The 13,990-nt window shown below is 43.2% G+C and overlaps 1 protein-coding gene across 23 annotated transcripts in view; it reads right to left on the minus strand.

The window, feature by feature from the left end:
• SRCIN1 (SRC kinase signaling inhibitor 1) overlaps positions 1-13,990 on the minus strand; it is a 1,481,450-nt gene that overhangs the window by 757,823 nt on the left and 709,637 nt on the right. The window lies entirely within an intron of this gene.

Raw genomic sequence — 13,990 nt, forward strand, 5'->3', positions numbered from 1 at the left:
CTAAAATACCGAATGCGGTATTTTCCCGCCAAGATTTTTTTCCCCGCACAGCCTTTTATGAATAGAGGGCTAAATGTTTGCAATAGTTGTTGTCACAGAAGAGCCGTGAGAAAAAGAACGCAATCGGTTTGCTGCACCGATTGCCGTTGACGTGCCAGATCAGAATCTGACGTTTAGGGATAGCAGGCTGCCGAGCCTTGGGGGGTCTTCTCTTGGTAATATGCCCTTTCATAGAGTTTCTTTTTATGGGGATTACTTTGTTCTCCAGGGAAGCCAGTGTTTACATTCGATTACCTGGTTCAAAGTAACTTCACTCTCAGCTAGTGTGTTTCAGTACCATTTGGCCTAACCCACTTTAAAATGCAGGGAGCCCAGAAGACAGTTTTGCAGGTACCTGTGACAACTCAGTCCAGGTAATTAACCTTGTCACAGTTACCTGTGAATGACAGCATACACAGGAATAGTCAGGAAACACACAGCAGGTGGCCTATCCAGAACCTACATTCCCCCAGACAGCCTAGCAGCAGCTCAGCATGGTTCCTACTATGGATAGCATAGAGTGGAAACTATACCCAGCCATGTTTTGGTAAGATTGTAGCAGAATGCCACTAACTATTTCTACGGTAATAACACATTTAAGCGCAGACGAAATGGCGCACGTTTTAAGATATCGTGGAAGTTCCTAGCTCTTTCCGAAGCTGAGATATTAATTTTGGTGCAACCATTTTGGCTAGACTCGTGATTCTTGATCTCTGTATGATCCCCCGGATCCACTGTGTATTAATCTGTTGTCAGCGCAAATGTGGCATTTATCGGTTTTGAATGACAGGGGTATATAAGTTTAAACCTAAATCTCTCATCACGGACATGGACTGTGATTGGTTTTCCCCCAGAGGGGCAGGCTTGGTCCCACCCCAAAAGTAGCTTCAATAAAACCAAGCTTCAGGCAGAGAGGAGGAGTTCTCCCATTTTCCATCCTGCCAGAACCAGCTGGAGGACCGAGGGCTGGTTCTCTGTTTCTCAGTTCTAGAACAAAGGACATTTCCATGTGCTACGATTTCCAAAGCTGACATTTCCACATGAACTTAAATATACATATTTTCTTCCTTTTTTATTTTTATACTGTTCTACTATTGTCTCCATAATTGTTGATTTTAATGATTTTCTGTATATATTAATTATTTATATTGCATTTATAATAAAAGACTTCTAAAAGTCATTTATTTTTCGGCTACGCCTACTATTCAGCAACACAAAACGAATCCTAGCCTTTTGAAGAGTTGCTACTACTGCTGATAGCTAGATAAAATAGGGTGTGTTTTAACCGTTTTATTTGCAGGTATTAGTATCAGTGAGGTTAGGTCTCCTGCCCTTCTGCAGGAGTGGTGGCAGTTCTATACCCTAAAATATTGTGTAATTTGTGTTACTGTAACTCACAAGCTCCCTTCTAGCCTGCCTGCTGTCAAAATTCCAGTGGTTTCTGCGCACCGATTGTGACCAAAGATTGCATGGTCTGTGTGCTGGACTGATTAGAAGACATTGTGCGGTCTGGCAACTAGGGGGCGTGTGACAGTTGTGTCCTCTGAAATTATTTAAAGGACACCTGTAGCAAGACAGACATGGAGGCTACCATATGTATTTCCTTTTAAACTATACCAGTTGCTGGACTAGCTTACATCCTCTGCCTCTAATACTTTTAGCCATAGACACTGCATGCACCAGATCAGGCATTTCTGACATCATTGTCAGATTTGACAAGCTGAGCTGCATGCTTGTTTCTGGTGTGATTTAGACACTACTGCAGCAAAATAGATCAGCAAGGCTGCCAGGCAACTGGTATTGTTTAAAAGTTTATAAATATGGCAGCCTCCATATTCTCCTCCTCTCTTCAGCTGCCCTTTAAGGTCTGCACACATGCACCAATAATGTAGCTGCATGGATCGTCCCTAATCTGGTGGGGTGACCGTTTTGGATCCAGTGCTGTAGAGGTGCATCATGAAGCTGCAGACTCATAATGTGTTATGTTCCTATGGAGGGGAGAGAAGGGATGACGTTGCAGCGCAGGACCGATTGGCTGCCAGCAGGAGGGGTAAGGAAGAGAACAAACCACTCAGCCAAGACAATACAGCAATACATTGGGGGGTTGGGGGGAGGGGCTGTACACACACTAGATTATCAGCAAAGATGTCCCCAACCAGCCTGAGTCGAGAACCCTATAACTTATGAGGCTAAGGCTCGGCTCCCACTTGCATTGGATCACATGTGGCCATAGGCTGTGATGGGGAAGAAATTTGCTCTTCCCGAGATTAACGCAGACTGCACAGAAATGCGGTCTGCTTACTGCAACGGATCCAATGCATTTGTTACAGGCTAACAAGTGTGAATGGCTCCTATATATAAAATAGGATCCGTTTACGGTCAGTTCTGCAATGATTGTAGAACAGACAAAAAATGTCCTTTCTCAGCTCAAGTTAAAACACAGCCTAAAATTTTTGTTTTCACTCTGAAAACACTGAACTGATAAGAAAGCACTTTTCTATTTAAAAACAAAAACAAAAAACAATAATTCAGATAACAAGGTGGGATCCCTTTCATGGGCGTCCGCACATATGGCAAAACCGGGCATCTGCCCGAGCCTGGCCGCCCGCTGCCCCCCCCTGGCCGCGTGCCCGTGCAGCCAGCAGGAGGGGAACACGCAGAGAAGAGAGAGAGCGCTATGGGCACAGTGGGGAAGGGCGGACGTCTCCCCCCCCTTCCCTCACCTTAGGGGTCTCTCTCTCCCTCGCTGTCCCCTCCGGAATGAAGTGTGCAGCGGCTGGCAGCGGTGGGCGGAACTTACCTCCTCTCGCTCCTGCGCCGGAAGTTCTGGTGCCGCACTCTGGTCTGGATCAGGCCAGAGTAGCGGCTAATCCATCCGGCGCGTGCGACGAGAGGAGGTAAGTTCCGCCCACCGCTGCCAGCCGCTGCACACTTCATTCCGGACTCCGGAGGGGAGAGCGAGAGAGGGAGGGAGAGCCCCCTAAGGTGAGTGCCCATAGCTCTCCCTCTTCTCTCCGCTGCTCCCCTCCTCCTGCACACATGGCCACTTTTTCTGGGGACATATCCCCCTGGCTACATATACCGGGACATATACCCCTGCCTACATATACTGGGACATATACCCCTGCCTACATATACTGTCTGGGACATATACCCCTGCCTACATATACTGGGACATATACCCCTGCCTACATATACCCCTGCCTACATATACTGTCTGGGACATATACCCCTGCCTACATATACTGTCTGGGACATATACCCCTGCCTACATATACTGGGACATATACCCCTGCCTACATATACTGTCTGGGACATATACCCCTGCCTACATATACTGTCTGGGACATATACCCCTGCCTACATATACTGTCTGGGACATATACCCCTGCCTACATATACTGTCTGGGACATATACCCCTGCCTACATATACTGTCTGGGACATATACCCCTGCCTACATATACCCCTGCCTACATATACTGTCTGGGACATATACCCCTGCCTACATATACTGGGACATATACCCCCTGCCTACATATACTGGGACATATACCCGTGCCTACATATACTGGGCACATATACCCCTGGCTACCTGTTCTGGGGACATCTCTACCCCTGGCTACTAGTTCTGGGGACATCTATACCGCTGGCCACCTATTCTGGGGACACCTATAGACCTGGGGCTACCTATTTTTGGGGAACCACTGCTGTCAGATTGAGTGTATTTTGGGGAACTGCTGCCAGGTGAGAGGTGTCTACATATTAAGGGGGCATTCTGCCTATTTATGTGAAAAGCTGTCTATTTATGTGCCTCATGACTGCTGAATTTGTCTTGTTGCGGGCCTCATGGTTACTGACTTTGTCTTGTTGGGGGCCTCATGATTTGTTGGGGGCCTCAAGATTGCTGAATTTGTCTTGTTGGGGGCCTCATGATTGCTGAATTTGTCTTGTTGGGGGCCTCATGATTGCTGAATTTGTCTTGTTGGGGGCCTCATGATTGCTGAGTTGGTCATGTTGGGGGCCTCATGATTGCTGAATTTGTCTTGATGGGGGGGGCCTCATGATTGCTGAATTTGTCTTGTTGGGGGTCACATGATTGCTAACTGCGAGACTATGGAAAAAGCTGAATCATCATCATATGAGACAATAGCATTAAACCTACTTTTTCTGCTTTTTAAAACAGAAAATGAAACTGGGAGGTTCTAAAAAAAATGAATAATTTTTTTCAGGAGTACGATGGATGAAATTGTTTATCTTCACAGTTTATTTTCAACTTAATTTTCCATAATGTTCATGTATGAGTTAAAACGTTTGTATTTAGTTTAAATTGCTGTTGGCACTTTGTGATAGTAAAGTGACTTTGCAGTTTGGACACTCGACCTCCAAAAGGTTCGCCACCATTGTCCTAATCTAATGTCCCACCATTGCTTAGTTCATGTAAACTTGTCTCCACCCACGACCACACCCACATTCTGGTTCATGACCACACCCATTTTTCGGCGCGGCGCGCTACGCGCGCCGCATGACGTAGCTCCATTTTTTGGCGCGCTACGCGCGCCACACAACACCAGCCCAAATTTTTAACTCCCCACTTTTTGCCCCCCCCTGGAAAATTTTCTGCGGACGCCCATGATCCCTTTGCAGTCAAACAGAGAATGAGGCAGATTTTAACAAGTTGTTGTGCATTGTGCTGATACTGTATCAGCGGCAAAATGGCAGTATCAATGGAGAAACAGGACAGACAGCATAGCTCACTGATAGCATCACATTATATAAAGCATGCATTGAGGATGGGTTTGCTTCAGCTTTTACAGTTTGACAACTACATGAAGGGATAGTACGGGAATGTGTGAAGGTGTATGGGCAGATCGACCATGTGACGGATCTCTCTCTGATCGAATCTGATCAGAGAGAGAGAGATCTGTTGGGCACCATAAACCAAAAGTTGTTTCCCAATCAATTTCAGCACGAAATCTTTCTGGAATCTGCCTTAGGAAGCAGCCTTGCCACCCTGACCATTGTCACCCCTAATGTACATGTACCCCCCTCCTGCCCCATGCAATTATACTTTATCTGCTGCTGCCTGCCGCTGTCTCCACACTCCTTGCAGATTTGTGCCCCACGTAGTTGCCAGTGACTTGTGTTATAGCACTTATAATTATCAAACTGGATGGTCGATTGGCATTCAAATTGGTAGATGTATGGGCGTCTTAACAGAGCACAATGAAATTCCAACATAACAGCCTGATAAAACCTCCCTGGTGAGAGTCAGGAGAAATTATTTTCCCCCCTGTGAAAGTAGAATAGTCTTCTCTAGAACACAAAAAAAAAGAGGGTGGGAAATTGGCTGCATTTGGTGGATGAGTCGTTTTTCAACCAGGAAACTACCATATGCAACTAAAGGTGGCCCCTAACACTCCAATTTCTAGTGAAAAATTGTTCGAGCAATCAGATAATTCTGATCAGAAGAAAAATCGCTTACTACACAACAAACCAATTTTTGGTTTGACCAAAATCCAATCGGACGACTATTTTTATAATCGTTCATAAGTGATTGTGCCCATCAATGGAGATTATTTACAACCAATCCGATCAGAATTTCTGATCGCTCAAACGATTTTTTTGCTAGAAATTGGACCGTTGGTGGTCACCTGAACACTTACTTAGTTTGTCTAATGCAGTAAAGGACCGGCAAAATGAGGCATGTTAACTATTCACAATGATCTTGAAAAAACTCATACATCACAATTTCTGGATATTACAATAAGTCTAACGTACAAAAATCACACAGACCAAAAAAAACCCCCTGATTTTAAAACATCCTGGTATACCAAATCCAATGCCCAATACACACACTGACAAAACATGCTATATACATAACCATATATGGTTTACGAGAAGTCTACCTTCAATGATTTGAGCAGTGACTCAGACAAGCCATTCCCTGCAGCTGTATTCCAGGCATTTTAATACTAAATGTCAGAAATCTTGACTCTGCTCATTATGTGCATGTCATTAACCTGAACTATCAGTCCATACCAGTCTACCAGACCACTATCAAGAAAAATTGTTATGGAGAAAATACATTTAAAGTCAGATTTTGCCTTCACCCCATCCTACTAAAAAGATCCTAACCTCACAGGTCTGGAGGACAGAGAAAGCTACAGCTTTATGTACTGTACAGAGTTATGTACTGAAGGTACATGTGCCAAGATATGCAGTGCAGGGATACAATGCCAATTTCTCGTACATGCCTTAGACATTTTTTAGCCTAGGCAGTTATTTGGGGCAACCTTTGCTGAGAATCTAGCATATTTACAGTGGCCCCTAATTTATCAGCGAGACATCTGGACTGACATACCATCTCCTCCAAGCCCTGGCCCACTTCATTGTTCTTCCCCTGTGTAACGATCGGTGTCAGCTCGCAGAGAGAATCTGATTATTGGTGATCTGCAGAATCACCAATAATACAGATATAGTACTAACCTCTGGACACCTGTAAGTAATCGTGAGTGTTTGGTGTAACAGTATGACTTTGAGTAACGCACCTGCTGAGCAGGTGATTTTAGGCAGTATACGCAATACTGCTCTTAGAGAGTACAGAAACCTCCCAGCAGCCTGAGACTCTCCCAGGGGTGGAGTCAGGCTGAAGGTAGGAAGGACCAGAGAGTGAGTGACACCTGAAAGTGGATGTCACTGACAGATCTGGAGACTATCTCTTAAGGGGAGAGATAGCTCTCGAGGTCGGGCAAGCCAGGTTGGCAACACACGGACAGACAAAGTACAAAGACAGAAGGCTGATTCGGTATCCAGGGCAGGCAGGGTTTGGCAACGGAAATCAGATATGCATGGTACCGAATCAGAAAGCAGAGGGATAGTCAGGAAAGCAACAGGTCATAACAAATATCAAACAATGCCTAGTCTTGGGTGTGAGGTCCGTGGTCTCTACACCCTGGAACTAGTCTGAAGTATAATAGAATGATAACACAAGTTCCCTAGTCTTGGGTGTGAGGTCCGTGGTCTCTACACCCTGGAACTAGTCTGATGTATAACAGAATGATAACACAAGTTCCCTAGCCTTGGGTGTGAGGTCCGTGGTCCCTACACCCTGGAACTAGTCTGATGTATAACAGAATAATAACACAAGTTCCCTAGTCTTGGGTGTGAGGTCCGTGGTCTCTACACCCTGGAACTAGTCTGATGTATAACAGAATGATAACACAAGTAATCTGGCTCAGTGTGAATTCCCAGGTCCTCCTGGTTCAAACACACTGTTGGATCTGACTAAGGTCTGAGTGCTTCCACGTAGTGATTGCAACGGCAGACAACTTGAGAGTGGCCGGCTGTAACCATATATAGTGCATTGCTCTCTGGCGCCACCCTGAAGTGATCAACCGATGGCTACCAGCTCTGAGGTCAGCTGACCGGCCTGGTCAGCTGATCCCTCCTTGGCCATCATAAAAGTTCTGCCTTTCAGCGTGCGCGTGCGTATTCCTAAACCTGTGTGAACTAACAGGCTCAGCCACACTAGCTGCACGATGCTGCGTGCAAATCGCCGTGCTGGACGCAGAACCAGCCGCCTTGCTGTCATTACATGCGGCAGCTTTTCTGCGCTCTGCCATGTCACTAGATGCACGCTTCCGCATGCAGACCGCCGCGTTGGACGCGGAATCAGCCGCCTTGCTGTCAGTACACGCGGCGGCTTTTCCGCGTTCTCTCACACCCTGTAAGGAGGTATTACATAAAGGCCCGTACACGCGCTTGACTAAAGTCAGCTCAGGTGGCCGATAGCTACCGCCTCAGTTGATAATCACGCATGTGTGCAACAGCCCCTGACCCACGAGTGGCCAACTGCTTTAAAGATGCCACTTCCCTGCCTGCTGTGTGATGTTACGCACGCGCTGCTCTGTCATCCCTCTGCAACCCCCCCAATAGCAACAGTACGCATCATCAGCTACACAGCTGACACATGTCTGTACTGACTGGTAACATACAACAATGTCCTACACCTAGATCTATGTAGCTTAATTGTATCCCTATACAGGAGAGCCATGTGTGGTGACCAATTTTCCACCATAAATATGCACAATACCACACATGTCTACTTATCAAAATATAGCTTTATTAACAATTGATAAATATTGTCACCCCTATGCCCCCTTAAAATTGAGCAGGTATTGGTTGATCTAACCTAAGCTGTTCACAGCCGGCTGTGTCACTCAAAGCAGCACACAACACACCACTCTCATACACATTACAGTCTTTTGTCTCCCAGGAGATTCAAATCGACAGCATGCTATTCTGCATGCTGTATCAACACTGAGCTCCAGATGGTTGCAAGACAGTTCTAGCATGTGAGTGGATTTAATCACAGCTATAAATCCACTCACATGCTAGAACGCGTACGTACAAAAAGGGCGCCCGGACAAAAAGGGTGCGGGGTGTCAACTCTAATTAATTATTAATCATTAATAGCGTTTATAAACATAGTGTGCTATATTTCGTTTACAAATAATGTTTAACAAAATTATAAATCATTAAATAATGTTTATGAAATCGGAAATTGTGAAAACGTTAATCTTCCCTGTTTCAAAAGTTAAACTTATAATTACGTTTATTAAAAAAACAATAATATATGTTTAATTGTTATAATTGTATATTATTGAGAATAACCTTCATTTATGATTTGTTCTTATAATAAAATCTGAAAATATTCTTTATAACGATGATATAAATATAACTACGTTCGTAATAAGTGTTGTAAAACAGTAGTAATTATTACTAAAATTTTACTAAAACTATACCTAAGCCTACTCTTACACAGAACCCTCCCTGTACCTATCCCTAACCCCTAGACCCCCCTGGTGGTGCCTAAACCTAAGACCCCCCTGGTGGTGCCTAAACCTAAGACCCTCTGGTGGTGCCTAAACCTAAGACCCCCCTATTGGTGCCTAAACCTAAGACCCCCCTGGTGGTGCCTAAACCTAAGACCCCCTGGTGGTGCCTAAACCTAAGACCCCCCTGGTGGTGCCTAAACCTAAGACCCCCTGGTGGTGCCTAAACCTAAGACCCCCCTGATGGTGCCTAAACCTAAGAACTCCTGGTTGTGCCTAAACCTAAGACCCCCCTGATGGTGCCTAAACCTAAGACCCCCCTGATGGTGCCTAAACCTTAGACCCCCCTGAAGGTGCCTAAACCTAAGACCCCCCTTTATTATGTGGATAATAATGTTTTACTAATTGTGGATGCAAAAAATATATTGCAATTTACGTTACATAGTGATCGCTTTATTTTGTGAATAATAATGTTTTACAAACAGTAAGGAATAAAACTTTAAATAATGTTTTAATTAGTTAAATAAGATAAATATGTTTAGTATTTTTATAAACGTTATTCGGCACGGGTGCATTTTATAAACGTAAATCACCACAAGCACACTTATTAATCATTAAAAATCTCCGGGCGCCGTTTGTAAACGTTATTTAGGTCCGGCGCCCTTTTTTCCTGCTCGGCGCCCATTAAACGTTATTTATTATGAGAGTGAATGGCGGCGCCCTTTTTGTCCACTAGCTGCCTGCGCCTTTTTTTCCCGCTTCCTGCTAGAACGGTCTTGCAACCATCTGGAGCTCAATGTTGATACAGCATGCAGAATAGCATGCTGTCGATTTGAATCTCCCGGGAGACAAAAGACTGTAATGTGTATAAGAGTGGTGTGTTGTGTGCTGATTTGAGTGACACAGCTGGCTGTGAACAGCTTAGGTTAGATCAACCAATACCTGCTTGTTTTTAAGGGGGCACAGGGGTGACAATATTTAGCAATTGTTAATAAAGCTATATTTTGATAAGTAGACATGTGTGGTATTCTGTACTGACTGGCCCAGGGATTTCCTGATCCTGGACAGGGGACATACATAATCTGTGTTTTTACGCAACCTAAGGAAGATATGATATTATGCAAGGGCATAGACTATCATCCTGTTTGTTACCACAGAAAAGTGCTGGAATCCTACACTAACCACTGATACAGTTAAATGGAGCGCCAGATCTTCTGTGCCAGGTCACAATCCAAAGAAAATGAAACAAGATCCAACTGATCATCCATCCAAAACGTAGTCATTTTTAGTGTTTATTTTTCAGCCTGTAATTCACTGCAAAGAAAATTCTTTCTGCTTCGGATGAATTCAGGTGTGTCTAAGGAAATCCCTATTTCTGCTTGTCTCAGAAAGGAGATCTGCAGCCTCTGCTATGTCTTCCTGCTTGTCATGGTCGATGCTGTACTGATTCAATTCAAGCAAAAAAACAAAGAAAACCCTTACAAATTAGCGCTCATTTTCTTCCAGTGGCCGGGTTGTGTTCTCATGCAAAGATGCAATACAATGCAGAAACCGATGTAATTGAAAGCAGGCACTAAAATACGAGGCTGCAAACAATTCACACTAAACCTATGCATATTATGTGTTATTTATTACCAAAAGGCAATTATAGCTGTCTTTTTCAGGCAGCACTCTGACAATACCCTCTTCCAATACTACAAATCAATGGTTGACTGCCAATAGCTCCATATCTCCTTTTCTCAGCCTCAAGAGCAATCTTCTCCTAGAGGGAGCCTAATGCAGACTTGACAGGCTGTCGACAGACCTCAGAAATGCTAAATAAAATGTCTAGACATCCAATCAGAAGATTACTTTCTAGAAATCCATTTCCTCTACTGTACATGGTGACCGGTTGTGCACAGCCCTGCCAAGTTATTTGGTGCTCACCAATGACAATCGACTCTAATAATAGAAATACCTACAGATGTAAAATAATGGATACCGATGTAAAATGATGGAAATTATTTGACAGGTTAGAAAACCCTGTTCCAATCACTGCTGCCACTTTCTGATAAGGTCAGACTGATCATTCCCCTTATCCATCAACATATAAACATGTACGCCTCATATAAATCTGTACGCCTTCCAACTTTTGTAAACATGTATGCTTACTTGTAGGGATTAGTGCATGGATGTTTGCAGAATTTTCACATCAGAATTTCAACTGACAGCCCCAAATGTATGGAACTCCAACATGCAAAATTCAGTTCATGTAAAGCACAAATGTCTTCTTGCATACATAGCAAAAAATATGTACTGAGCATGCATGAGGGATGTGACATTGAAAATAAAATTCTACACCAAATTGTAAACTATTGCAAACTTATTTTTGTAGGATTCGAATTTTTCAGCTTCCAATCGCTCAGTAACTACATGGCTGAAGCATTAAAAAAAAATGTTCCATCTGAATGAGACCTAAAGACCAGTTTGAGCTAGATTTAAATAGGCAATGGCATAGTACAAAGAGAGTACCATATTTTTTTCTTTGGTATTTGAAAGTAGCCTTTTGTGGCCAAACAATTCCTGTTTTAAAGGATAACTGAAGTAAGAGGGATATGGAGGGTGTCATAATTATTTCCTTTTGAACAATACCAGTTGCCTGGCAGTCCTGATGATGTTTTACCCATCAGTAATGTCTGATTCACACAACTGCAACAAGCATGAAGCAAATCCAGTCAAACTTCAGTCAACAATAGTTAAAAATATTTGAGACAGAGGATCAGCAGGACAGCCAGGAAATTGATATTGTTTAAAAATAAATACGTCAGTGGAAGTCTGTGGTGCTAATAGTTGGGAAAAAAAGGAATTCAAGTATATTGTCACTGGCTAATCAAGAAGCTTATGTACAGATAGTAATGAGCTCTAAGGTCTGGAACCCACTAGCAGTACGTTACTAAACCATTTCTAAGTGCTTGCGATTTAAAAAGCTTTTGCTAATGTGAGCAATGGGGTTTTATAAAAATCACCCATAGCATTGCATTAGCAAAAGCTTTTTAAAACACTAGCGCTTAGAAAAGGCTGCTAGTGGTTTGAGCCTTAAAGACACTGAAGTGAAAAAAAAAATATGATACAATGAATTGGTTGTGTAGTACGAATATTTACTAGAACATTAGTAGCAAAAAGTGTGCAGTTTACACACTACTCAGAATTCTAAAGTATTTTACAGAGCAGGCCTGTGAACTACTGACCTGTCCTCTGCAGCGAGAAAGAAGGTACAATGACTGACAGTTGAGATAACAAGCTTCAGAAGACAGAGCTCTCTGAGGTTTTTAAAGTCGTGGAGCTCAATGGCTCTTTTGCATAGATAACAACTAGAGTTTCTTCACTCTTCCTGTACTGGAAACAATATTAGACTTATGTCTCTGCTCCTAATGTTTTATTTCTTAGCTGTACTACACATACAAATCATTATATGATCATTTTTTTTCTTTTCGCATCAGTTCTCTTTAAAACAGGATGAGGAACATGACTATCTGAAAAGAATATGTCTGGAAAAAAAAACCTTCCTGTCTGCCATCTTTACTGCAATGGCCTCTATAGGCAGGATAGGGTGTCTAAATGAACCAATCCCACTTCACTGCACATCTGTGTTTGTAGAGCCCCTGCCCTGTGATTTACACTCTCCCATCACTAACAGAATTTTTTGTCTGCCAGAAACTACTATACCTTGAGCACTTCTGTCCACCAAACTACACAAAATCCATAACGCCTCCTGACCCTTTGAGTTGAGACTTATTTACATGCCTGTCATTCTTCCTACTAGCCTGGAAGAGGGTGCTCATGCTCCATCATTTCTCACAAAGCCAACAGGAAGTGTGACAAGCCAGACTGGTAAGTGGAAAGCTGTGTAACACCCAGGCCATGCTCATCCAGTAATCATACATGTAATCAGGACTCATTGATCAGGAGGAAGCTGCAGATGCACTGTGCAGTCACAGGGCCATCATTCCCGGCTAAACGCTGCAGCAGGAGGATAATTAACGCAATTATTGCCTGTAGATAAAAATAAATAAACTGTAACCTCCCTCCTTCCCTCCACATCCAGATGGTTAGTTCCCCTCAAATGCAGAAGCACTGAGACAGCTGAGAAAAGCCAGGCCTTTGCCAAATTTTTGTTTCAATAATTTTGTCTAATGTATCCAGAAACAGAATTGGCTGAAACTCTTTCTGGCGAGAGGCGACTCTGCGTCCTCATATGTCCTGGAGGTTTAGCATATTTCCTTGTTCAGCACTTCTATCAGCCCTTAAACCCCTGAAAATAAAAGGCTGTACTAAATTACAAATGTTCAGAAGTGAACACTGGTTTTATGGACTTACCTGAGGAGGCACAGCATATACAGTGCTGCCCATAATTATTCATACCCCTGGCAAATTTTGACTTAAAGGAATACTATCGATACCCAATTGTTCTAAAATGACAATGTGCAACTAATGTCTAAGTAGCTGTGTAAACATTTTCCTACTTTTCATGGCGAAAGCTGTAATTTATTGAGGGTAGGCTTTAGCTATATTGGGACAAATCAATTGCAGAAGGGGTGTCTGCTTCAATGCACAGCCAGAGTTGCATATCAGACTACAGAAAGCAAATATCAAACATATCAAACTCTGAAAGCAAAAACAGTATGGAAAAGTTGTGACAATTAGTAACATTTCCTCTGCTCTCTTCAGACAGGTCAGTCAGAAACAGAGCTCTCAACAGCTGCAGCTCCTGTGTCCTGTCTCTCTCTGTCACACACAGAGCTACACATAGAGTGAACTGATCAAGTGTGAGGGGAATGTCCCCTCTCCTCATGGCTCAGTCAGCCGTCAGTTTTGGCGTCAGTAAAGTTTGAAAGTATTTTGCTTACAGTAAACAAAGAAGTTGCTACTAAAATGTATACACCAGTACTTCCCAAACAATTCCTGTGTCAATTGAAAAAAATATGTGAATCGATAGTATTCCTTTAAAGTTACTTTTATTCAACCAGCAAGTCATTTTTTGACGGGAACTGACATAGGTGTCTCCCAAAAGATAATACGACGATGTACAAGAGGCATTATTGTGGAAAAAAACAATTTCTCAGCTTTTATTTACAT

Source organism: Hyperolius riggenbachi, chromosome 12 (assembly GCF_040937935.1).
Source record: "Hyperolius riggenbachi isolate aHypRig1 chromosome 12, aHypRig1.pri, whole genome shotgun sequence".
Classification (NCBI taxonomy): domain Eukaryota; kingdom Metazoa; phylum Chordata; class Amphibia; order Anura; family Hyperoliidae; genus Hyperolius; species Hyperolius riggenbachi.